We start from the raw sequence: 26,765 nt of genomic DNA on the forward strand, positions 1-26,765 counted from the left end.
AAAGACTTTCCACTACTGGCCTCCAGCTCTGCATCGATAGCACGACCTGAACATGTTGTTGCTACTCGCAATGCAGACCCGTGTGGCAAGGAACATGCACGACCTGAGGTGCATTCTGCGGAGGATTCACCGGTGGTTCATGGTGCTCACATGGAGCATGTTCACCCCCCATCCCCATGTATCACTAGATATCGTGCGGCTGCAATGGTGGCTACCTCTGTTGCAGGTACTTTTTCCTTGACTCCCTCTCTACCTTTTGATATTTCATCTGTTTGTTTTCCTTGTGTATCGATTTGCACTTCTACACCTATTATTTGTCCCCCCTCGGTACTGTGCACACTGGCTCCTTCTGCACCTACCTTCTCCCCCACTCCCCCATCCATTCCTGGGATCCCAGAATCCATTTCCCCTGCTGAGCATTCCACTGAATCTAGTCGAAGTCATAACTATAACCTCTTTTCACTGATCTGATTAACTCTTGGAGGCGGTAGTGGTATTGGTATCATCCTCCCAGCCTCGCCCACCAGATCTGCTAGGGGTCGGCATTCCAACATGTCAAAGGCCATATTTCAGGCTGGACTAGATGTGGCTCATGGTCACCAACAACCCATTGACAAGGTCCTTAGAGCACTGACCTCTCTCCCCTCTGGTCCTCCATGAAGTGGATCTCCTTCAATTGTCATGGGCTGGCTAGTCCCACCAAGAAACTAGCTTTTCGTCAGTTGTTTGATATGGAATTGGTTGACATTATTTTTCTTCAGGAGACTCTTGCACCTTGTACATTGATCACCCCCATTCTTGAGGCTATTATCCCGAGATGGCATTTTCATGCATTGGACGTTCGTGGGAGGTCTAGTCAGTTGGATCTGGGCTAATATTCTAGGTCTGTAATATTACTGAACTCCTGGGGTGGGGAAGGGATCATTGGGGCTGATATTTATTCTGTGGAAGTTGGTAGGGAGTTGAGAATTATAAATGTATATGGGCCCTGTATCAACAGGGCACCATTCTGGCATCAACTACTTAATCATGACTATATGCAAGCTGAGAACATAATCATTAGGGGTGACCTCAATTTTTTTACTAGTCATGCTGAATCATGGGGTCAGAATGATCAATGTGACTCTCTATCAGAAGTGTTCTGGTCTCTATTGGAGGAAAACCATCTGACTGATATTCCCATGGCCTAACTTCAACCCACCTAGCGAAATAGGAGGACTGGAGATGTTGCACTAGCCAGGAGGCTGGATAGATTCCTGGTTAAGGACACTTTACTGGATCACTTACCTTTATATTGTCAATGGGTGGGTTTTGGGGGTTTGTCTGATCACTTTCCCATCTATCTTGAATTTTCTTGTGGAGACCGTAAACCAAAGGCACCCTATAAATTCAATTCAACCTGGCTCAAGGATGAGGGTTACATCCAGATGGTTACAAAGAATTGGAAGACCTTCATCCCACCTCTGGGACAATCTGTCTCTGAAGTGTTTGCCAATAAACTGCATACCCTTAAACATATATCTATTGTATGGGCGAGGGAAAAAAGGATTAAAGATGAGAAGATTATGAGGGACACAGAATTGGAACTTGAACATCTGGGGGACGAGGAAATTTGTGGATTTGTCTCCTCTGAGGAAAAATAAAGACTCATCAAAATTGAAATGGACCGTAATAGAATCTTGAAGGAACAAGAGGAAACATGGCGACTTCGAAGTCGGCCATTTGGTTACAGGAGGGCGATGAAAATACTAAGTTCTATCACCAATTTGCAAATGGGCATCAGGTTATCAATACTATTTGGAATCTGGAGGATGATGATGGTACACAAGAAAAGACCTTCCACCAATTGGCTACTCTTGGTACTACCCATTTTGGTAGACTGTTCAGAGCTCCTCTGGAGGCTAATCTTGCAGAGATCATTAGGGTGGTCGACCACTTTCCCAGATTTGTGGATCATGAAACAAGAGAGGTCTACTTGAGCCAGTTACCATGGGGGAATTGGAAGCCACCCTAAAGTGGTTCAAGAAGGACAAGAGCCCTGGACCTGATGGTTGGTCGATAGAATTTTATCTTGCATTCTTCGACATCCTTGGGAACGAGCTCCTTCAGATCATTGAAGAATGTCAAATGAGAGGGTGGATGTATGATTCTTTTAACTCTACCTTTATTGCTCTTATCCCCAAGACTGATGACCCTCTATATTTTAATGACTTCAAGCCTATATCACTCTGCAATTGTATCTACAAGATTATTGCCAAGATTATTTCTAATTGCCTCAAGCCCATATTATCTGAACACATCTCCCTAGAGCAATTTTCATTTCTTGATCATCGTCACATTCATGAAGTTGTGGGCACTACTCAGGAGGCCCTCCACTCCATCAAAACTAAGAAACTTAAAGGAATGGTACTCAAGATTGATCTGGCTAAAGCCTTTGACCATACCAGTTGGCTCTATATTCGGATGTTGTTGACACATCTTGGCTTTCCACTATCATTTATCCAATGGATCATGTGTTGTATATCTAATGTTTCATACAATGTCCTGATCAATGGTTCAACATCAACTTTCTTCCACACGGAAAGAGGCCTTAGACAAGGATCCCCTCTCTCACCTCTCCTTTTCTTATTGATCATGGAAGGTCTGAGCTGCCACATTACTGCGAACCGAAGACATGGCAAATAGGCTAGCATCAATATTATAAACAATTGCACTCTCACCCATTTATTCTCATCTTTATAAATGGAACATTAGGGGATACCATTGCTTTCGCTGCTACCCTTCAATCCTTTTGCTTTGCACTGGTATGGAATGAAACCATCATAAGTCCACTATATCTATTACTAGATGCACACCTAATGAGATTCACTTTGCCTTGCAACAATTCCCATTCACCTCTTTGCAGTTTGATGATGGCCTTAAATATTTGGGTTTCTGATTAAAACCTGCAAACTACCGGATAGTAGACTGAGTTTGATTGGTGGCTAAAATTTAAAGGAGTCTAAACATCTGGCACCATAGATGGCTCTCCAGGGTGGGGCAACTTATACTTATCAAATCGGTCCTGGAAGCTACTCCGGTATACTGGATGTCACTAGCTTGGATACCGAAGGGAATCATCAGCAGGATACAACAGTTGTGTTGTAGATTCATCTGGAGGGGAAAGCAAGAAGGGCACATATTTGCTTGGGCTAGCTGGGAAAAGATTGCACTTCCCAAAAAATGGGGGGGTTGGGGACTGAAAAGACTAGAGATATTTTCTAGTGCCCTGGCTGCAAAATTGGGATGGAATGTACTCACCTCGAGAAATATTTGGGTAGAAGTTGTCTCTCAGAAGTATATATTCCCTCTCCATCTTCTTGACTGGCTCAGGCTCCCATCTTGGGATAGGGCAAATATATCAATGGTTTGGCGGGAGGTCCTAAACACACTGGCATACGTCAGGGATGGAATGACTTGGAAGATTGGCAATAGTAGATTGGTTCGTATTGGTTTGGACCCATGGATTGGTTATGGGAATGCATATCAACTTACAAAGGAGTTGATTCATCACCTCTCGACTGATTACACTACCCTGGCATGTATTGCAGATCAGGAGAATACTAATATCTTCAGTCAGACATGGAAATCAACTGATACTCTGGGCATTCCCCCCATTTGGCAGGCTAATTGGCACATCTACATTAATACATTGATGGAATCTCATGTTAGGGTAACTGATGGGGAAGACGAGCTAAATTGGTCATTCTCTCCTAATGGGAAATACTCCCCCAAACATGGATACCTACATATTTTTTCAGATCACAAACCATTCACATCCGACTGGTGGTGGACTGCCCTTTGGAAACTGAAGGCAGCACCTCGGGCCAAATTGTTCATGTGGTGCATTCTCTGGAATAAGATCCCTACAATAGATAACTTACAAAAGTGAACCTTTCATGGCCCATCTTGGTGTGTATTATGCAAACAAGAAATGGAAACTGTAGATCACTTATTCCTATATTGCCCTATTTCTACCTCCATATGGATGGAAGTTACATCTCAGCTTCATATACAAAATTATTGGCATGGGACGGAGGTCAGGGAGGCATGGCATCGATGGTGGACCAATGCACACTCTCATAGGATATAGAATCTACCTGTAATGATCTGCTGGTGCATCTGGCTTCAAAGGAACAAAATTATATTTACAGACTTTGCTCCTCGCTGGGCACTAGCCACTACACATCTCATTACAACATTTCATAGCATCCTGAAGGATGCCCGAGAACCATCTGCTCGCATCATCTCTGCTGAAATTATTGATCATGACACTCCATGGGCATATTTTGATGGATCGGCGCAACATCATGGTTGCGGTGGAGGCATACTACTTCATATCACTAATTCCCATCACTATAAGATCCAAATGGGACTGGGGGGAGGGACAAATAACTTTGCAGAACTTATTTCCCTTCGCCATTTATTATACTTTTCACTTGTTAAAGGATGTTGTCGATTACAGATTTTTGGTGACTCACAGATCATAATTAAATGGTTTAATCAACAATCTGTTTGTCACACACACACACTCCGTCATATTTTGGATGATGCATTGAGACTGAGAACACAATTTGACTATATTTCTTGTCATCACATCTATAGGGAGCGCAATAAAATTTTTGACTTGCTATCCAAAGAAGCCACGCACCAGCCAAGGGGGGTCTGGTTGATCAGAGAACAACAGGATCTGGAGATTTACAGTTACTACCACAGGCCTTTCATGGATGAGCATCATTGACAGGGTCTACTGGCCCTGATTACTTGTAATTTTTGGGATAAAATTTTGATGTAATTATTTGAATTATAGTACATTATTATGTCTATATATTACTGAACTTATCATATGTAATCATCAAGGTAGTCTCCCTTATATGAGATTGACATATTTTTGAGACAAAACAATACAGATTGTGGCTTTGACCACTAATACATCATATGCTATCAACATCTTCAGCATGTAATTTTATTTTTTTATTTTATTGTATTTTATTTTTTTTTATTTTTTTCTAAGTAAAGACTAATTCTATTAGAAGGAAAGAAGAATAAAATTACAAAGAGGCAGAAGCCTCAGCCAAGAGCGACTGGGTGCCTTCAGGACACCAAAACTGTCCCAAAATTGGGAAAACCAGTTAAACATCGACAAGACCAGAATTACATAGGAGAGAGTATTCATCGACAGAACCAAAAATACAGAAAAGCTGTACCCACCAGCAGAAAAAACCACAGACTGCCAATCCACGAAAAATTAACCAGAACCATCAAACCAAGAACAGCTGGAACTAACCAGCGAGCAGTGAACAAAACACTCTGAGAAGTCGCGAGGGGGTCCAGGTGTCATCACATGAGGATGTCCGGGTCCAGAGGCTCCTCAACAACAGGGCAAGCATTACCATACCAGATTTACCCGTCTCGCGCCATGTCACCAGCTCCGCTGCCTCCGGGAGAAACCACCGTAGGGCGGGTGCCACTTGAGCTGCCTGCAATGTCCACCGCAGTAGTGGCACCATGTGAACTACCTCCGAGTGGCTGCGTGTCATTTGGAATGTCCCCCTCCTCATGCTGACCACCACACTCATCCGCCTTACCTTCTTCAAATAAGTTCTACACCGAGCCATGTCTTCCTTCAACTCTACGAGCGCCTTGAGAGAGCTCAGCCGAGATATGCGCAGGAGCCTGAGGCTGGGCCTCTTCTTCTGAGAAAATGATGGTGATGTTCGCCATCATAATAGGCTTATTCAAGTTACTCTGAAACCGAAAATGAGTTGATTGGAAAGCATTGTGCGGGAATGGTCTGCGAAGCAGACTGGACGGGGGAGAATTAGTGCTGGATGAAGGAGGAGAAGGAGGGAGGGGATGCTGCGCAATGGACTGAGGAGCTTGAGAGCGCCCGCAGCCACCACGAATCCCGCCATGGCGGCTTCTCATGCGGTGTCGAACCATGGCAAGGTTGCGCAGGGGATGCTCAGAGAAATGAGGAACTTTGACGGGAGGAAGAGAGAGCTCAGAGGGAGCCTGATCAGACTTCAGCGAGCGAGGCTAGGGAGGGGAAAAGGGAGACCCAAATTCACATTCCAGAGCCAACAGGATCGAGCAGCGGGTGCCAAAAGCCGATCTGCTGCAAGGGATTCCAGCAAAGGGCAGACGAAAGCTCAATGACGGGATGCGAACAATGTAGTTGATGGCCGAATTCTCCATGCTTAAACCAGAAGCGGCCTTGTCTCAACCAGTGTGTGCATTTACTTCATACTGTAGGCATACCTGCTCTCGCCTAAGGCGAGCCATCCAGTGCCGAGTCATGACTGTGAAAAACGCGCAAGCCAGCAGCTGGCAGGACCAAGCGCCTCCATTCCTTAATGACACCATTAATGAGCCTGATGGTAACCCGCATCCGGGTTTCAGCATGTAATTTTCAATATCAATGAAAATTATGATTTTCTATGAGAAAAAAGGATGAGTACAAATTTAAAGTTAAATAAATAATTTGTCAATAATTAACTTCAAAAATATATATATTTATTTTATTTGTACCATATATATACATTATTTAATATAAAGATACTAGACATTGTAATTTCTTCTCCTTATTTGGTCCCATAAGCTAAAGATGATGGAATAAAACTTGCACAAGCACATTTTAATAAAGTATTAACTTTTGTAACAAACGATGATGTTGGGACTAGTGTTTCATCCAAATTATCTATGCACCTATCTCTATTTTGCTCCAAAGTTATCCAATCCTTTGATTACTACCTTTACATCCCTTCATCTTATTCAACTGTATTTCATTATTTGATTTATGAATTCGTTTAAACATTCAATAATTGTTATCAATTACTTTTTACATAAAATTAAACAACAAAATACAAAACTAAACAACAACCCTCTATATTACACTACTTATTATTAATCAAATCTAAATTAGGTACACGTGTTATTATTAATAAATTTTAAATTATTTATATTATTAATATAATATTATATATATTTCTTTTACTAATAATTTGTGTGATCATTTACTAAATGATATGGTCAATATAAATCAGGTACACTTGTTATTATTAATAGATTTTAAATTATTTATATTATTAATATAATAATATATATATTAATAATTTATATATTTTTTTTACCAATAATTTATGTGATCATTTTCTAAATGATATGGTCTTTATATTGAATAATTTTCATGTTCTTTATATTAATAACTTTTATAATTCTTCCAATCCATGACGTAATAATCTATATGACTTTTATGTTAAAAACACTTTTAATCTGTATAATTTATTTGGTTTTGTTAGTAATATTTACATGGTAAGAAAAAATTTATGCTCCATGTGTTGGTAGCACCTATAATATCCCTGATCTTGATAAACCTTATGTAAATAAATTTTCTGATCTTTAATTCCTATGTTACATGTACCAACCATTCTTATGGTCCATGTATTAATAACCATTACAATTTATATATTCATCTTAATAAACCTCTGTAATTGTAATTATTGATATAATTTTTTTATTCTTATTCATTCTATATATATATATATATTTTTGGAAAAATTGTAATTTTATTTATAAGACAAATTTACATGTTGTAGATGCTAAATAGCATATGTAAAATGAGCTAATTCTATTTAACATAGAATACATAAAAAATTAGAACTATTCTTTTCTACCTTTATTCTTTTCCACTTTTCTCCAACTTCCAGTTTTGGGGGTGGAAGTTACAATGGACATTTGATTTTCATCTGTGTTTATCGGAAATTCTTTATCAGAATTAGATCCCTCTGATCCATGAGTTCGTTTGTTGCTATGTACTTCCAATCCTGTTATTTGGGACTCCTGATGCAACAAGGGGTTGTTAGGCCTCAAAATGCATGCAATGGTATGGTCTATCTCCTCATTTTGTGTGTTGTTCCAGTCCTTATGTATATCCTTTTCTGCATTATTTTTTGTTGCTTCTTATTGTCCCGCTTCTTCTCCGAAAGTGTCTATGCATTGCCAGCCTTTTGGTTTTTTGGGTTGCTTTTTGTTCCTTTTGGGATCTTTTTTAGCTTCAACGCAGGCACTGTGAAGGTGGCATGTTTGCAAACATCCACGGCACCAAAAAGTTGTATTTTCATTATCCAGAGCTTGTGTCTAGTGTGTATCATTGAAGATCAATGTAATATTGTCTGGTAGTCCTTGACTAAGGTCTACTTCAATGCATATCCTAGCGAAAGTAAATATGCCCCTTGTGAATCTGTCCTCATCAATCTTTAGGAACTTCCCTAGGGAGTTCCCTATACCTTCTAACACTTGATGATGCCAGAAGTGTAATGGGAGATTGTGTAATCTGACCCAAACGGGCATTTTTGATACCACCATTGTGTTGGCGTCAAATTCTGGGAACCAAGGGGTCATGAAGAACCCTACGTTACCCCATAACCATGGTCCTTTATTAAGTATATATTCCTTTTCTTGAACTGTGGTGAATCTGACAATAAAAAACACTTTGGAACATAAAAGGATTTCACAAGTTGGTGACCAAGCAACAAAAATCCATTGGTGCAAAAGATCAGATTTGGGCCAAAACCCATTAAATCTGCATATGACTGCTTTGTTAAGAAAATTAGAGTACAACCCATTTACCTCAGGTATTGAGACTGTGAAGGTAAGATTCTGAGATTTTTGCTCCACTATGTAGGGCCCTGGTAGTTCAGGGGGTAATGCTGGTTTGGTTTGTGCTTTTTCCTTTCCTTTGACTGCGTCCTTAAATGTGTCTGTGCCCTTTGAACTGGTACCAGAGCATCCACCTCGCAGCCGCAAATTGACTATGATATTCGAGTTTGTGTCAATACCATAATCTTGTAGTGTGTGGTTATCTTGTAGGTTGTGTCCTGAGTAAATCAGGTTTTGCATGCTTGCTGGTATGCCTAAGTGTGTCTGGATTTCACATCTTAAATTTTGGATCTGTCTCCCTCTCGCGATTCTCCTGCGAATATTCTTTCTTTATGACGTTTTAATGAGGATTTGGATCAGATCTAGGTCGAGATTGATTGGATCTGCCTGGTGTAGGGCTTGATCTGCTACTAAAGAAAACGAGGCTAATGGATCTGGCCCGATCGATGCCCCAAATGGTCCTTTCTTCTCCGGATCTGGGTCATGGATATATCTAACCCTGCCCCTCTATCCGCTTTCATGGATCAGATCCAGGTTAGGATTGACTGGATCTGCCTGGTGTAGGGCTCGATCTGCTGCCAAAGAAAACGAGGCTGAATATATGAATATATATATATATATATATCAACATCTATTTACTTATTAGAAATTTTATACTTCTGATAGATATCATTTATTAACCAATAATTTTATAAACTTTATTATCTTTCTTATAATATCTCTTTAAAATTATATATCCCTATGCTAATAACCAATGATATTAAAATATTAATCTAACACTAATTAAATTATTAATATTATAAAATATTAAAAAGTCATATAACATAGTGTTATGTTAAAGTATAAGATAGTAGCCACATTTTAATTAGTGTTTGTTATTCAAATTAAAAATTATGTTTTAAGAAAAATTGTATAAACAATTATAACTTACAATGACCCATGTTTAAATAATAGATAAATCAAATAAAATAGTCTTGTTTTGGAAAAAACTAATAAATTGAGATGTGAAGTGGATAAATTAATTGCTAGCTCAAGCACAAAGATTTGGATAAATTTTGGTGGATAGCAGTACTAGTAAGTCTACATATAAGTTTCCTACATATAAGTTACTTTTAAGGATTTAATTTTTGGATGCTTTCCCTACAAATCTTAAGAATAGAAAATCACTACACAAACATCTAAAAATTATGAATGAATATTGCAACCATATTCATAAATACTGGGATAAATATGTGAGGCACTTACCCACATGGCATTATATTGTGCAAAGGATGCAATAAGACCTTCAAGTTATGGTCTAATCGAATGTTTGAAAAATAGTTTTCTTAATAATATCAAAAAATAAAAATTTATTTTTCAAAGTTAAACATTATAAATTGCATTAGTCAATGCTAAAATAATAGTGGTTAACAAAAATCGATTGATAGAGTCTTACCTTGGCAGTGACTAATAAGTTGTGAGTACACACAATTTGTTCAAAACCAATATCATAAATTTAGTGACATAACATCTCTCATCAACTCTTTTTGACTAGTTTGGCAAAAAAATTATGCAATCCTAATTGCTATATTTTATATAAGTTATAGTTCTAAGTTTTATTATCTATTTTTTAATGATTTATAAATTGATGTAGATATTTAAAAAAAAAAAAATTATAATAAATTTAATAAAATATTAAAATATTTACTATAAAGGTTAATTCAATTTTTATATATTTTAATTATTGGTTTTATGTTGCTTATTTGGGGTAGCTCAATTGGCAATGGTTGTGGAAATGAAGTCTTATTGGAATTGGAAGTTTTGGGATCAAACCTTGTACTATCTTCTGATCAGAGTGAGAAATTGGATATGATGAAAATATAGTCCTACCAAGCTTTACAAAAAAAAAATGTTAGTTTTATGTTAAAAATATGAAACAACTGAAATATGAAAAATAAGAAATAAAAAATACTTATATACAAACCACAAATAAATCCTTAGATATAAAGAAAGTAATCATTCATGGCTAAAAGTTATTATAAAATCTAATAATGGAAACTTGAAGAGTCCTTCTTAACATGGTTGGCATTATCTTAAGAGTCCTCCTTAACATGGTTGGCATTAAAATAATAGATTCAAACCGTAAAACCAACCTTTGTCTCACTCATATATAAACATGTTCTTAAAAGGAAAACTCATATATAAACATGATCTTAAAAGGAAAACTTTAAGTAACAATTTTTGTCATATAAGCATGTTGTGGAACCTTGATTTAACTTATTTTTTTTTATTGAAGCCTTAAAAATTGTCAAAATTCCTTTTCTATAATTAATGAAAAAAATAAGCCAATCTCAACCAAAAAAATCCATATCAACCAGCCGTGTTGTCCAAGTTATGTATTCCAGGATAAGTGATACCAGGGTTTGGATCACATATATGAAACTGTTCCATTAACCCAATCTCCTCATGCCTCAAGATTTGAATTGATCAACGTGATGGCATTGTAAAAAACATGCATGTTCCCATAAAAATGAAGTATCACAAATTTTTGTAAATAATGGATGGATTTAACAACATATTGATAAGAGTGGCCACACTATCATCGTTTTCATGCCCCTTATCATCCTTTTCATGCCCTTGGACATCTAATTGCCATCACCTTTGTCCTTACCTTTCCTTATATTGCAATGTAAATTATTTATTATATATACGTATTGATTTCTCTCCTCCCTTCAATCATGGATTGTTTATGGTTGGAAGCTTTGTTTTGAGAATGGACTCATAAGACTCCTTCATAGAAATGCCTCCAAAGCAATATTTGGATGGAATATTAGTAGATTTGAGAGAAGTTGTCTAACAAATTTATCATATGAGTTAAATTGTGGATTCAAATGGGGATAAATAAGAGGAATTTTAGAATCTAGTCGAAATATATTTGAATCTTGTTGGATTAGTCTAACAAGAGTTAATCGTCACTTGGTTCTATTTATGTAAAAATATTATCTAATAGTGTTTTAATCATTTTAGATCATTTCATAGTGTTGTAATCATTTCAATAATGTGGTAGAAGTAACTCTTTTTAGTTTTAATGTATTGACTATCGTCTATTAACAAGGTAAGTAATTCATAGGTTTAAAACCCACTCTTTCAATTAATGAAAGGTTATGCCTTTTTTTTTTCCTTTTTCTTTTTTTATCCTAGAGGAACCCAACAACACACCTGACACATAGATGCCAATAAACCTTTGGGGGTCTACGACCTCTCCTCCTCTCAGTAAACTGGGTCACAATAAAGGGGACTTGAACCTTGGATCTCTTAGTTTTCTTAGAACTCACATGAAGGATCACTAATTGAGATGCCCCCCTGCGACCAAGGTTATGTCCTTTCAAGAAAAGAAGAGTTATATGATACATAACATCAAGTTACACAAACGCACACCATTTTTTTCAAATAAAATATCATGGGGAAAATATTGATCAATTCCTTAACTATGAATGGTACCTTGTACAAGCTCATTGATCTTTGATCTAGCAATGGGCTAGCTTCAATGATGGAGTAATTTGAGCTTCATGTAGAATGTCTTGGGGTCAATTCCTTAGGCTTGTTTCATTTGTTGTGTGCCTCACCCAATGTCTATACATGGGTTTGCATTGGGTACCATCCATGTATCTAGAGCAATGCTTGGGAGATGTTCCTTGGAATACACACTCATATACACATATTTGTAGTCCATAGATGAGTTTACACTAGGTATCATACAAGAATGTGGAGAAGTGCTTGGTAGTTTCTTCGCGAATAACTTGTGGAGAAACTCCCAAGCACTTCTCCTAGTGCAAACCCATCTATGATATTGATTATATACACACATAGGAAAACTCCCAAGCACTTTTCCACATTCACGGATGGTACCTAGTGTAAATCAATTTATAGACATCAAGCATGTATATGTGTATTCCATGGAACACCTTGTAGGAAACTCCCAAGCACTACACATTTGTGTATAGTAATCAGAGACATGTAACATGCACAAAAATACAAGTGTGTGTGGGTGTGTAATGGGTGGCCCCAAGGTTTAGGTGCTAGTTAGATGAACCATCCTCCCAAGGGATATTGTTGATAGAAGGTTGTGGAGCACACTTTCAAATCTAGTTGAGTCCTTCAATATTACCAGTTGCTATTGTGGCTAGTGGTTAAGTTGCCCTTCAATTATGAATTTTGGAGTAGGGAGGTGGATCATGCAAGATTTTCCATATATATATATATATATATATATATATATATATAATTCACTAGTATTATAACTAATTACTGTAACTAATATTAAGTAGTGTTGTATGTGCAAACTAAATCCAAAATATTCTTACTGATAAGTATTTGGTTTGTATTCCTCTAATCAAATACACTTTTGTACTCTCCAACCCAATATAATAGAGATGTTGTGACATAATATCCTATTTAACATTTTGACATGGTGAAAATAAAAAAAAAATAATAATAATTATAATTAATAATTAAACCAGCCTGATCTATCTTAATTTTGGTCTACCAAGTGCCAAGAGAGATCAAATCTCTTAAGATGAATACCTCTTTTAAAATGAAAAATATTTGATACTTCTTAACACTTGATAAACCTAAAATTAAAATGAATTTAAAATAATATTGATTAAAATTCTCATCCATAAATATATTTTTATGGATTTTATTTAAAATAAAAATTATAAATTATACTTAAATATAAAATACTCATAATCAATTTTCTCATCATAACTTTAGAGATGATAAAGTTGTGCATTAGTTAAATATACTTATTAAAATATATATATATTTGCTAGATTATAAATATATTATTTTTTCATTAATGAATTGTCTTGAAATACAATCCTATGACATATTTTTATACAAATATTGAAATTCAAAATACTCCTGGCAAATAAGCATAAAAATTGCAAGTTCACTTGATAAAGTGATTCTAAAGTCAAACACCATTAAGTGGAAACATAGATAAAATTAACCTAGAGCCTAAGTTTCTAATTGATCAAAGTGTAACCACAAGTACTTCACACTTAACCTTATATGCACCAGAAAGTGCATATTTTTTGCATCAACTTTTTGGGTTATCATGGTTACTTAATTATTCTTTCTTTTCCTTTTTTTTGACTATGGTTCACAGACACTTTGGTCAACGGGTGGTTGCTACGTCCACAGAAAAATCTGGGCTAATCGACCCCGAATGGAATCTAGCCCTGCAGCCCACTAGCAAGGCCTAACCCCAAGGGCTTCGGGCAGAATGAACCATATGACTTCCCAATTGGCAAGGCACTGATTTTGACATACTAAACTAACCCTTAGAGCTAGGTATTTAATTACTCTTACCTAAAGATACTTAATTACTCTTACATAGTTAAGGTGTAACACCCCTCTACAAGGGGAAATTGTTTGTGAGATATCATTGTTGGTGGATATTGTTGACATCGTTTCACTATTTGTGGATACGGTTGAGTGACAATGCCTAGAAACTTGTATAGAATTGAGTACATATAATATAATGTGGGTTATGTCCTAAAGTCTACAAATATATATTTTAGCTTTATGTATGTACAACTCTAACATGTCATCCATTCATTATAATTTAATTCAAAATTATAATTTAATTCAGGTTTGATAAGATATTCATGTTTGATAAGGTATTTATGTTTGATAAGATATCTGTAAGTCGAATAGCTGTGAAAAATTGAAGGATGGACTTTTATGTCAGTTTTTTATTAATTTTTTATATGAAAATTATAAAATATGTGTTAATATTTTTACAAAAATATTTAAAATTTTAACGAGTTTATATATTTCATAAAATTTTGGCAATTTTTAATGTAAGAAAATTTTATACTATAAAATTTGATGAATTATTTTTAGCAAAAATGAAAAATGCTAATTTGTTTTTGAAAAAAATATAGAAAATTAACCAACTTCTAAATATTAGCCCTTAAATTTTTTTCTAGTTGAACAAAAAAGATTAATAACAAAGGTTACATAATAGATAGTACTTCGCGCTTAGTTGAAATATAACTTAATTAAACTAAAAATAATAAAGACAAAGATTTCATCATAAAAATAAAACAATTATTGTATTGTTGAATGTCATCACCAAACATTAAGAAATATGATTAAGTAATATTATTTATATTAACATATATACAGTTTAATATATACGTTTATTTTATGTGTGTGTTATTTTTTATTAATATATATATATATATATATATATATATATATTTAATAATTGAATTTAGTAAAATATGTTTGTAATATAATAATAAGGCATTTTAAGTTGAAAACATGGACAAAAAAAACTATAATTCATGAAAATGGAAATAATAAAAAATGGAAAAAAATAAAAAAAAAAGTTAAATAAAAATGAAATAAAACTAAAAACAGAAAATTAGTAATTAATAGAAATGGAACTTACTAAAGAACCCATAATAAGAGCTCAACCAATCACCTTACGAATAAATAAATTTAAATAATAACAAAATATAACAAAAATTGATTTTATGATTTCTCAATGTTAAACTATGGATAAGTGACATAAATATTTGGTAAAAGACAAACTAATAAAACTAAATGGGTAATATCATGCATACCATGTATATTAAGAGATGAATAATTGTTGTATCTATAATTACAAAATTGAAATGCTTTCAATAACTAAATCTTGATTTTTTTATTTTTATTTTTAATTTGTTTTCTATGTGGTTCATGGACCGCAAAGATTGGTGACAACTAGGTCCATAAAATATTTGTACAGTTTATCCACCTGAAGGGATCACTTCTTGTTGGCACAACCATAGAGCGTGTTGAGGGAATTGAACTTCTGAAAATAAATATTGATTGTTGTTTTGAGAGACCCTCTAAAACCAATATGTAGAGATGTTGTAATTATGCATTAAATGAAGAGTTAACTCTAATAATAATAATAATAATATAATTTCTACTAAATTAATAATAATAGTAATAATATAATTTCTAATAAATTAATAATAATAATAATAATAATAATAAAGATAATAAATCGATTCAATTCAATGTACTGTATTATAATTTTGTTTTTATTAATAAATTACGACTTTATCTTTAAAAAATCATAATATACTTATTACATTAAACTAAATTTAAATAATAACAATGTGTATTAGTAATGATGATATTTCAAAACATAATTAATAAACATATAAAAAAATTAATTTAATTAATAAGCATATAATAAGAAATAAAAATATTTCTATAACCATGTGAAACATATATAAAATATAAATAGTAGCTAGAAATTAAGATTAATTTTACTAAATGAATTAAAATAATTATTTGTAGTAATTATATTTCAAAACTTCATATTTAAATTTAACTAGGGAAGGCATATAAATTAAATGGTTGATAAACACTGATAGACATAAAAACACCCCTCATGATATATACCACTTTGCCAAAATAAATAAATAAATAAAAATCACGAAAATTAACTAAACTATAACTTTTATTATTATTATTATTATTATTAAAAAAAATTACCCTGATGGGGGTGTCGAATCATGAGGCATCAAGAAGTGTGGTGAGGGCTTTTCACCACATGTCCCCTTCGTGACATGGGTTATGCGATTCCTCGTAGGTGGATTACATGCAAGATGTTTGAAGGAGTCATTTTAAATTGTATTATGGATTGATGGCATTAACAAAAACCTTAACAATTGTGTTTTGGAAACCTAGATGGAGGTTCAAGCGACGAGGGTTGGGTACTTTGTGACATTTATGAGCTACGATGGTAGTAGGTATTATTATGGATTTCCCCTCAAAGCGGCTCCCCTTATTGCTCAGCTCATTTCTTAGCAAGGTTGTCGAGAAGGGAGTTTAGGTGGTTCGGGGTTGTAAGGCTATTTGCAAACTAGAGAGGTTACGCAATGGTCATAGTAGGGTGGTGAGGGACTGTGTTAGCCCTAGTGTGTAGGTGTTATTTGTAGCGGTCTTGTGGGTAATTCACCTGACTTAAACTATTTGGCTCTAGTTATTTATTCTCTTTAGTTGCTTGGTATTTGTGGTGCGCCTAGAAAGAGAAGTGTGGGGTTTTAGCTGTGAGGATTGCATAGGAGTGGCGTAGTGTGCTCTTGCTACAAAATTCAAGTAAGTGTAGCGATTATGCATGGTTAAGGTAGATTTTGGTATGGTTGTGTGACAAGAAGTCACTATTCTGGTGGATATAGGGTTTTGTCTACTTGGACTCTTTTCTTCAGGCATAAAAAAGGCCTCATTTTGGTGGATTCTGAAGTGGAACATGGTCACAATGTCTTACATTTGAAGCCTAGCTTGGACTACCCAGCGGTGGCTTATCGAATTTTGGTTCACACACATAACTTGGGGTGGGGATCGGTGGAATACAACTCATTGTTTCATTGGAGGATTGGTCTATGACCAACAAATTTTGATATCATTTGTGTTGTTGAAAGGTTTTCTAAGGCGCAAGAAGATCCTGGTGCAAAAGGAGGTGGGAATTAGCCTCTTTGCAAGAAGGCAAGCAAGATGAAAATGCATAGAGTCCAGTGTTTCCAAATGATCCAGGAGGATCCAAGAGGATTGATATAGGAGGATCTAGGAGGATTGATCCAAGTGGATCTCTCTAACGTACCAATGGCATGGTAGAAAGGCTCAAAACCCAAAGTGGCAGATTCTGGATGAACTTAGCATCATATAGAAGTGCTCGTCACCCTGATGCCAATGGTGTGAACGACACTGAAATCCGAGTTGATATGAAGAAGTTAGAGATAGTCAAAGATTTAGATTGACCAAAAGAACAAGTGGCAGAGGTGATGATGTAGCAGTAGGTCTAGTGGACAGGTGGCAGATTGCAGGGTCCTACAGTGATCGCATACCGCAGATTGCGAGGGTCGCATGTAAAAGGTTTTGTAACAGTCAGAGGAATTATGTGATTTACGATTATAGAGGACTGGTCATAGCAGAGAGTGCGATGCGGTATCACCGCGTATCTCATATTGCAAATGTTGAACAATCCACATATAAGGATCCATCCCTCGGGAGAAGTTGCGGTGTGTATCACATATCATAGATGGTGAGGCATGGAACATATGATGTATGTCGACCGATGATTACGATCGTTGATAGACTGTCAAACGCGAAAAACCTTTACGCTGTATTTTAATAGACCGATGGGTCCGTTAATGCCACAGGTCAGAGGGTTTGGTCCACACGAAAATGCCGAAATGTGAAATGCAATATTGTTGGACGTGATATTCTCATAGGTTGCAGTTTATATCCCCGCCAGGTTCGCCAGTTCGCCAGATCACATACCACAATGCAATCAGTACCGTATATGAGAATCACCCTCGGCCAACCGATTGTGATTGTGATGGGGTTCTGCGGATCTGTTAATATATGTATTTTGGTTAATAACTCCATTGGATCTGCCTTTATCGCATAATTTCTCATCGCTTAATGTAAAGGTATAAGGTTTATCCACTGGTCTTAATCCATTAAAGCCATCGTTTGAAGTATTAAAACGTAGTTAAGGAATCAAACAGAAACATAGACTATGGAACTATATTCCGGTGGGTTTCTTTATTATGTTTGAAAAGGGTTATTCCCCGTGCACTATTCAAAGACTATGGTTGAAACTAACGGCCTAAAGTTATCATTTCAGCCTAAACTTGTCATTTCTTTTAAAACTGCCTGGATTATGAAGGATCCTGCCACACCAACACACACACACATATATATATGACTATTTGGGTCTGAATAGGGGGAGAGAAGATAGCAATATAGGTTTGCAGAGCAGAGCAGTGGCACTTGCTCCTGGCAGGTGGTCGGGACCTTATCTCAGAGATTAGAAGGTTCCGAGAAGGTTGTAGAAGGCCCGATTATCCGAATGGGGTGTTCGGATAGGAATTTTTGCACTATTTTTTGCCAGGAAGTCAGTGGTGTTGTCTGTTTCTAGATCTAGGCTCTCCATTTGCCAACTATCTTCCATATTGGAGGTATAAGGATTTTTATGTAGAAATATGCTTGTACTTCTCTCTTTTCATGCCACTTAATAAAAGAAGGCCTCCCCACTATTAAGCAGGGCCCAGATATGTAGTCCAAATTGGACAAATTCCGTAATCAAATCTTTGTGTCTTGATCTCATGTTTGATTATGTATCTTTTATATTCATTTTATATGCTTGTGTTTTATGGTTTTTAAGTGTTGTCATATGCAATTCTGATGCATTTATAAGCAAAAAAATCCTGGATCAAGTGGTATCAGAGCAGGGCTTAAGTGATGCGAATTGCATGAGTGTGCTAACCTAGAGATAGGCTTCAAAGGACGAGCATATTAAAAAGGAGACATGGTGAGTATTGAGGCTCATGGGGGAGAGATACGATACAATTGTTGTTAGAGTGTGCATGAATGACAGAGTTGTGCGTGAATGATTAAGTGTGCAGCCATGGAGCGCGACAAGGGAATGCGTGAGACTTTCCTGTGTATGTCCAAAATGGTGGATATTATGTATACAACATATGAGAAGTGCAAAGAGGAGGAGACTCAGGGATTAGAGAGTGATATATCATCTACCTCTTCCGGTTCTTTTCAATCATTGCCTTCCTCAAATGCAGAGATTAATCAGAGGCTTCAAGAGGAGAATGCAGAATTAAAAAGGCTCCTACAACAAGAGAAAGAGGAGAAACAATGACTACTACAATAGTTGCAAGAAAAGGAGGAAGCCTTGGAAAAGCTACAGCGTTATCCATGTGAGGTAAATTATTCCACGCTAAAAATGATTCCTAATGTTGAATTTGCTGCTTTTGAAAATCATACCACAGGAATAGGTTCTAAATTGTTGAAGAGAATGGGGTATGAAGGAAAAGGCTTGGGCATTAATGGCCAAGGCATTGTCAATCCCATCAAAGTAGAAGAATTACCCTATCAAACAGGACTTGGGTATGTCAAGAGGGAAGCTAAGAAATGCACTATTACAGCCAGCGAACCATCAATGACAAATGATGAGAAGCCCTCATCAGATTTTTCCAAATCGATGGTGGAGGTAAAAGATGTCGAAATCCCTTCAGTTTCATCTTCACATAGTTTAATTTCTATTGGAAATGTGGAGATACCAATTTCAGGGACAAATATGAGACTCCTTACCAGGACGAGGTATAAGGAAGAAGAACTTGGTGTTAAAAGCCAAGGGATAACTCATCCATTGGAGGTTGAGCAAAGACCTCAATTTGCAAGTTTGGGGTGCATTAAAGGACCGTGCTCAAAGATGTTAGAAGCTTCCACGACATTGTTAATATCGTTGAGGAAAGAGGATGATGGGGAAACATCACCATCAACCTATGGTAGTATGCATAGTAGAGATAGAGTTGAGGCAAGCTCTTGTTCCCATGATCATACCAAAGACCGACAGAAAAGGTATAACCAGTCTCGATATTTTAATGTTCATTTTGATTACAATCACATTGTTAATAATGGACGTAGATCATGGCATAGAAGGACTTACAATTTTTGTGGATTGCATAACCATTTGTTTGCTAAGTGCTAGATGAGAATGACAACACAGAAAAATATGAGGCGTAGAAGATACCCTAAACAATAGGCAAAGAAGAAGAATATCAAGTAGATCTGGAAGGTGAAGGATCACTGTAGTCATTATGAAAGAGGTGGTCATCAGAGAGCCACATGTTGGAGGCTCCATCCAGAGCAGTGTCCCAAGGACAAGATCATCCAAGCATGAACCATGCAAAACAATTGTTCGACCAGTGAACGTGATACATGGAGATGATCCATTCACTTTGATAAATGAGATATGGTTCTTCTAGGTGTGGTAGAATGTCATGGCCTTATTTTTTCATGTGTTGCATTTTAAATTGTAAAAGTGATGATGTGTTTTCCATCACTTGTTGAAGCAATAATGATACTTGGACTTATTCTGTGTTGCATTTTAAACTATGGAAGTGAGGATGTGTTTTCCATCACTTGTTGAAGCAACAATAGTGTTTGGCCTTGTTTGTGTAAATCATGTGTTTCTTCACTTGTTGAAGCAACAATGATGTTTGGCGTTGTCTTAATAGCTGGAGTATTATTTCCATTTTTATGTAAAATTAACCATAGAGTATGTGTTATAAACTACTGGCAAGTATGGGATGCTTGGCTCATTTTTTTGGTCATAGAAATAAACATGTAGTTTGCAAGATATTGTACTACAGGTTTGCAGGGGATGCAGGTGTCGGCTCATCGCTTATGGCTCTGAAGGACAAAGGTGAAGGAGAAGGAAGGATAACCTATTAGGACACTTGCGGTGCAGACAAAGTACACAATAGTTGCAAATTAATTAACGTTTTTGGAGGACCAAAATCGTCTCTTATTGGGGAGGATTGATCCAGGAGGATCTAGGAGGATCCAGGTGGATCTCTCTAAAGTACCAATGACATTGTAGAAAGGCTCAAAAATTAAAGTGGAAGATTCTAGATGAACTCGACATTAGATAGAAGTGCTCATCACCCTGATTCCAACAGTTCAAATGACACTCAAATCTGAGTTCATATGTAGAAGTTAGAGCTAGTCAAAGATTCAGATTGATGAAAAGAACAAGTGGCAGAGGTGATGATGTGGCAGTAGGTCTAGTGGATAGGTGGTAGACTGCAGGGTCCCACAGTCATCGCATACCCACAGATTGTGAGGGTTGCATGAAAAAGGTTTTGTAAGAGTCAGAGGAATTATGCGATTTGCAATTACAGAGGACAGGTGGCAGTAGAGAGTGCGATGTGGTATCATCGTGTATCACATATCGCAAATGTTGAACAATGCACATATAAGGATCCAACCCACGGGAGAAGTTGCGGTGCAAATCGCATATCGTAGATGGTGAGGCATGGAACATATGATGTATGCCGATTGCGATCGTCGATAAACTGTTAGACGTGAAAAACCTTTATGTTGTATTTTAATATACTGGCAGGTCCATTAGTGCTGCAGGTCACAGGGTTTGGTCCACACAAAAACGCTGAAATGTGAAATGTGATATTGATGGATGCGATATTCTTACAGGTTGCAGTTTATATCCCCATCGGGCCCTCTAGTTCGCCAGATCGCATACCGCAATGCGATCAGTCCCTTATATGAGAATCACCATTGGCCAGCTGATTGGGATTGCGATGGGGTTCCGCGGATTCAAAAATCTATGTATTTCGGTTAATAACTCCGTCGAATCTGCCTTTATCGCAGGATTTCTCACCGCTTAATGTAAAGGTATAAGGTTTGTCTATCGATGTTAATCGGTTAAAGTCGTCGTTTGAAGTATTAAAACATAGATAAGGAATCAAGCGGAAACATAGGCTATGGAAGTATATTCCAGTGGGTTTGTTTGCTATATTTTAAAATGGATATTCCTCATGCACTATTTAGAGACTATGGTTGAAACCAACGGCCTAAACTTGTCATTTTTTTAAAAACTGCCCAGATTATGAAGGATCTTGCCACACCAACATATATATATATATATGACTATTTGGGTCTGAATAAGGGGGAGAGAAGAGAGCAATGCAAGTTTGCAGAGCAATGTAGTGGCGCCTGCTCCTGGCAGGTGGCCAAGACCTTATCTTAGAGATCAGAAGGTTCCAAGAAGGTTGCAGAAGGATTAGAGAAGCACTTGAAATTATCAAACGTCCTCATAATCTTAACAGAGACAATGGTTTGGAGATTAGTGGGAGCTGGCTTCCCTTGATCAGAGAAATCAAGATCACCAACACATCCCAGGTATAGCAATCAGTAGGTAGGTATCCCTCTCCTATTCTAATATTTAGTAGTTAGTAACTCTACTTTAATAATTTAATAATAATAATAATAATAATAATAAACTTTTAATTACAACATTTACAATAATTACAATAATAGCTATTACTATTATTAAAATTTTATTATTAAGTTTTTAATTTAAAAAAAAATAAAAAATAAAATTTCATAATAATGGGTACTATTTTAATTATTAATATTAATTATTAATTATGTTGTTGTAATATTAATTATGGTTAATTAATTATTAAGTGATTATTAATTAATTTTTATTAATTTTTATTAACATTAATAATATTGATTTATTAACATTATTAATATTAATTATTTTAATATATTAATTAATTTTAATATAGCAATTAATTAATATATTAATTATTATTAATATTAATATAATTTCAAATAAAAATTTTAAATAAAATTTAAATAATTTTAAATATTAATACAATATACTAATTTTTCTATTCATTAAATACTAATATATATTAAAAATAAATAAACATTTCACATACAAAAATAAAATTAATAATATTATATTAACATATATTAAATATTAAATGCTTAAATGAGTTATTATTATTAAGATTATTATTAGCATTAAGGTTAAGGATTTTAATAATAATAATTTAAATTAATATATTAACTCATCAGTAAAAATTAATAAATTAATATATTAAACTTAGCAGTAAAAATAAAAATAATTTATTAAAAAATCTACAATTAAATATTATAAAATCAAGCAGACATTCAACTGATCCTTAAATCTATTCTCCTCATAATTATTTATCATTCAAATAAGCTCTTCTTATATCATCATTAAAGTCCTAATGATGGATCCCGGTTGGGATTTGAAACGTTGATGAAAAATGGTTTGTACTGTGGATTCTCCGGTAACTAAGTTAAAAGGCCTGATTATCTGAATGGGGTGTTCGAATAGGTGTTTTTGCACTACTTTTCGCCAGGAAGTTAGTGGTGTTGTTTGTTTCTAGAGTTGGGCTCTCCATTTTCCATCTATCTTCCAAATTGGAGGTATAAGGATATTTATGTAGAAATCTGCTTGTACTTCTCTCTTTTCATGCCACTTAATAAACGAAGGCCTCCCCACTGTTGAGCATGACCCAAAGATGCAATCCAAATTGGAAGAACTCCGTAATCAAATCTTTGTGTCTTGACCTCATGTGTGATTATGTCTCTTTTATCTTCATTTTATATGCTTGTGTTCTATGGTTTTTAAGTTCTCTGTCATATGTAATTATGATGCATCTATAAGAAAAAAAAATCATGGATCACCAAATGTCTCAAGAGCGGGGTCTTGGCGAGACTGTGGATCCTCCGTTGCCATACTCTCTCCCTCAGGATCATACCCCCTTCTCCAGATGACATGGTTCACATTCTTCAACAACTGCATAATTTTATTGCCCAGCTTGACCGAGCACGCCAGGATGACCACAATGACATCTTGGACTTCATGGAACACCTGCAGTGGAATTTGTGGCAAATGCATGAAACATTAGTGGCCCTTTGACGAGGGTAGAGGAAATTCCAGGAACAGTTGGACCGGTTGGAAATCCGTATTTCTCACATGGAGGGTCATGTCCATTAGGAGTTCAAACCCCCTCTCCTCTGGGTTTTGCTCCATAACATCCAATTTTGGTAAACTTAGATGAAAATTAATGTGTTGTGGTTGCTTTCTCATGTTATTTTTTTTTTGGAAATGGGTATCGGTTAGTGTTAGTATATCACTATCTCTCTGGTAGTACAATTTATACTTGGGCATGCCCCTGTTGGCCAATAAATCTGGTAAGAGTGAGGCCAATGTGTTTTTGGAAAAAATCAATGAAACAATGTAAACTTTTGAAGGAATAGAAATCCTTGATTTACAAAATAAAAATTATAAAAATAATTAATATATGAGTTAAACATATATGCATTTAAAAAAAAAATGTAACAGGAGTTTTAACCATGGAGATTCACCCCTACTTTACCATGGATTTTCTTAACTTGTAAATAGGGTTTGTTACAATACCATGAAACAATAACATGGATTTTTAATACCACATGCCCAAAAAAACCATAAAACATGTTCATATGACATTTTTTTGAATTAATCAATTTAATTAAAAAGATAAAAAGGACATTCTCTTTGAACTAGAGATAAGAAGCTCTCATGGCAACCTAGAGTATCATTGTGTGCGAGTTCAAAGGGTTCGTGGCTTGAATCTCACAGAGGGGATTTTCCTTTATGCCTGCAACTTAGGTGTTGCAGAGGCCAAGAAGGTTGTTGTCATGCTTAATGGGATTTCACATGTTGAGGGTTTCATCAATCTATTGCAAGAAGATGATGATCTAGAAGAACTAGATCTAGACATGGTTGTAGAAATTATCGATGTCATAGGGATAGAGGACCCTAATTATATGACTAAAACTTATGGCGACCATTGGATCGATTCAAAGGAAATTAGAGGCTCTTGTATAGCAATGAGCCAAGGAAGCCTTAGGCCTCTCCTTGCTTATATGTTGTCAAGAGATCATGTTCCAGATTCACCAACTTGTTATCATATATTTATCAAGGTCCCCTATGGGTAGTCATTTCTCATTAGGTTTTTCTCCTCAAATATAGTTTGAGAGCTCAAGTTTTATTTATAGCTTCGATTTTTTATTCCCTAAAGCATGCAATGCCTACGTTTTCATGGGAAACAGTTGGACAATGCTTCTACTCTCTCAGTTTACAACATTGGTAAAGACGACGTTGTTTTTATGGTTCTTCATATATGAGGGGAATTGGAAGGTAAGCCCTCCTCCTCTCAGACTTTTTATTATAAATATGTCATCCATGTTCACGCCCCCCCCCCCCCCCAAGGAATATCAGGCCTAGACGGATCCTGGGCCATTTTTGGTGGATTTTTTTTTTGTGGAAGTTCCCTCCCTATAAATCTCTTACTTATGTATGGAGGATCTTCATCAACCATATTTAGAGGCAGTGTTAATCTATCATTTTAATTGCTTTGAACCCTGCATGATCAACCTCTACCAATGGATCCATTCTATATGGACTAAGAATTGAAAAGTTATTTTTTACTCAAAAGGATTCTTCATTGTGTTATTTGGAGAATCAAAATATTATCAGAAATTTTTATCTAAAGGGCCCTAGTTTTGGGGTAATGTTGAACTGTTTTTAACCCCTTGGTTCCCATATTTTGACCTTTCCACAACTATCATTAACATGACACCAATATGGGCTAGGCTTCTGAATCTACCAAGTCACTTGTGGCACTACACAATCTTTCAGGGCGTTGGAGATTCTCTAGGTCGTTAACTTACACCTATGTCAAAATTTATGTTGAAATCGATATTAGTAAAGGATTACGAGGCCAAATCAATTTAAAAATATGTTAATTTTACTAGACCTGGGCTCTGGACTATGATAATATTTCTTTTAATTGTCTCTTATGTCATCAAATAGACCACTTATAGAATTCTTGTTGAGTGTTTAATTCTCAATAGAAGAAGAACATCCACAATTCCAAATCTAAAATTTGGAAGCCCTGTAACCCTCCTCCTATGGAGGGAAAGGCCTCCTCTGCATCGAACAAGGATGATGAAGAAGCTAATGATGAAATCCATCTGGGGAACAAGGTCCAAGACTTAAGGCCTCAAACATATCATGTGGCTCCTAGTGTGGACCATTTATCAAGCACATGGATACTTAATAGTAATGCTTCTTTGAGTATTTATTGAAATGATCTCATGAGTCGGCTTCTTTAAACCTTGATAACGAATCTCCTTTAGTACCTAATGGTAATTTGTAAATCCCTTTGATTAAACCGCCTTTAGAAAGTTGGGTTAAGGTTTCTAAAACGAAAGGAAAGAAAGGTCACCTTAAGGATCAACCCCAATTTGGGTTATTCTCTTCTCTAGTTGTTTCTTTTGTCCCTTTACATCTACTTTGTTATTCTTAGTATCATTCATATCTACTTTGATACTATTAACATAGGGATCACTGTGCAAGGAAAAGATTCATGATGGAAAATGATGTAATTTAATTTTTAGACTTACAAAAAAAATACCAAGGACATAACTACTTTTAAAATAAATCTCAACCTTTAGTGGAGGTTGAATTCTTACCATCCACCTAATAATTATTGTTAATAAAATTACAATTCTAAAAAATCTTAATTAATAAACATATCGAATCTTAATAGTTACACTATATATATATTTGTATTTATATTTATTTATTTCCATGAAACTCTGCA

The sequence above is a fragment of the Pinus tabuliformis genome, chromosome X, assembly GCF_031772625.1.
Source record: "Pinus tabuliformis cultivar Carrire ecotype Pingquan chromosome X, CPIR1, whole genome shotgun sequence".
NCBI lineage: Eukaryota > Viridiplantae > Streptophyta > Pinopsida > Pinales > Pinaceae > Pinus > Pinus tabuliformis.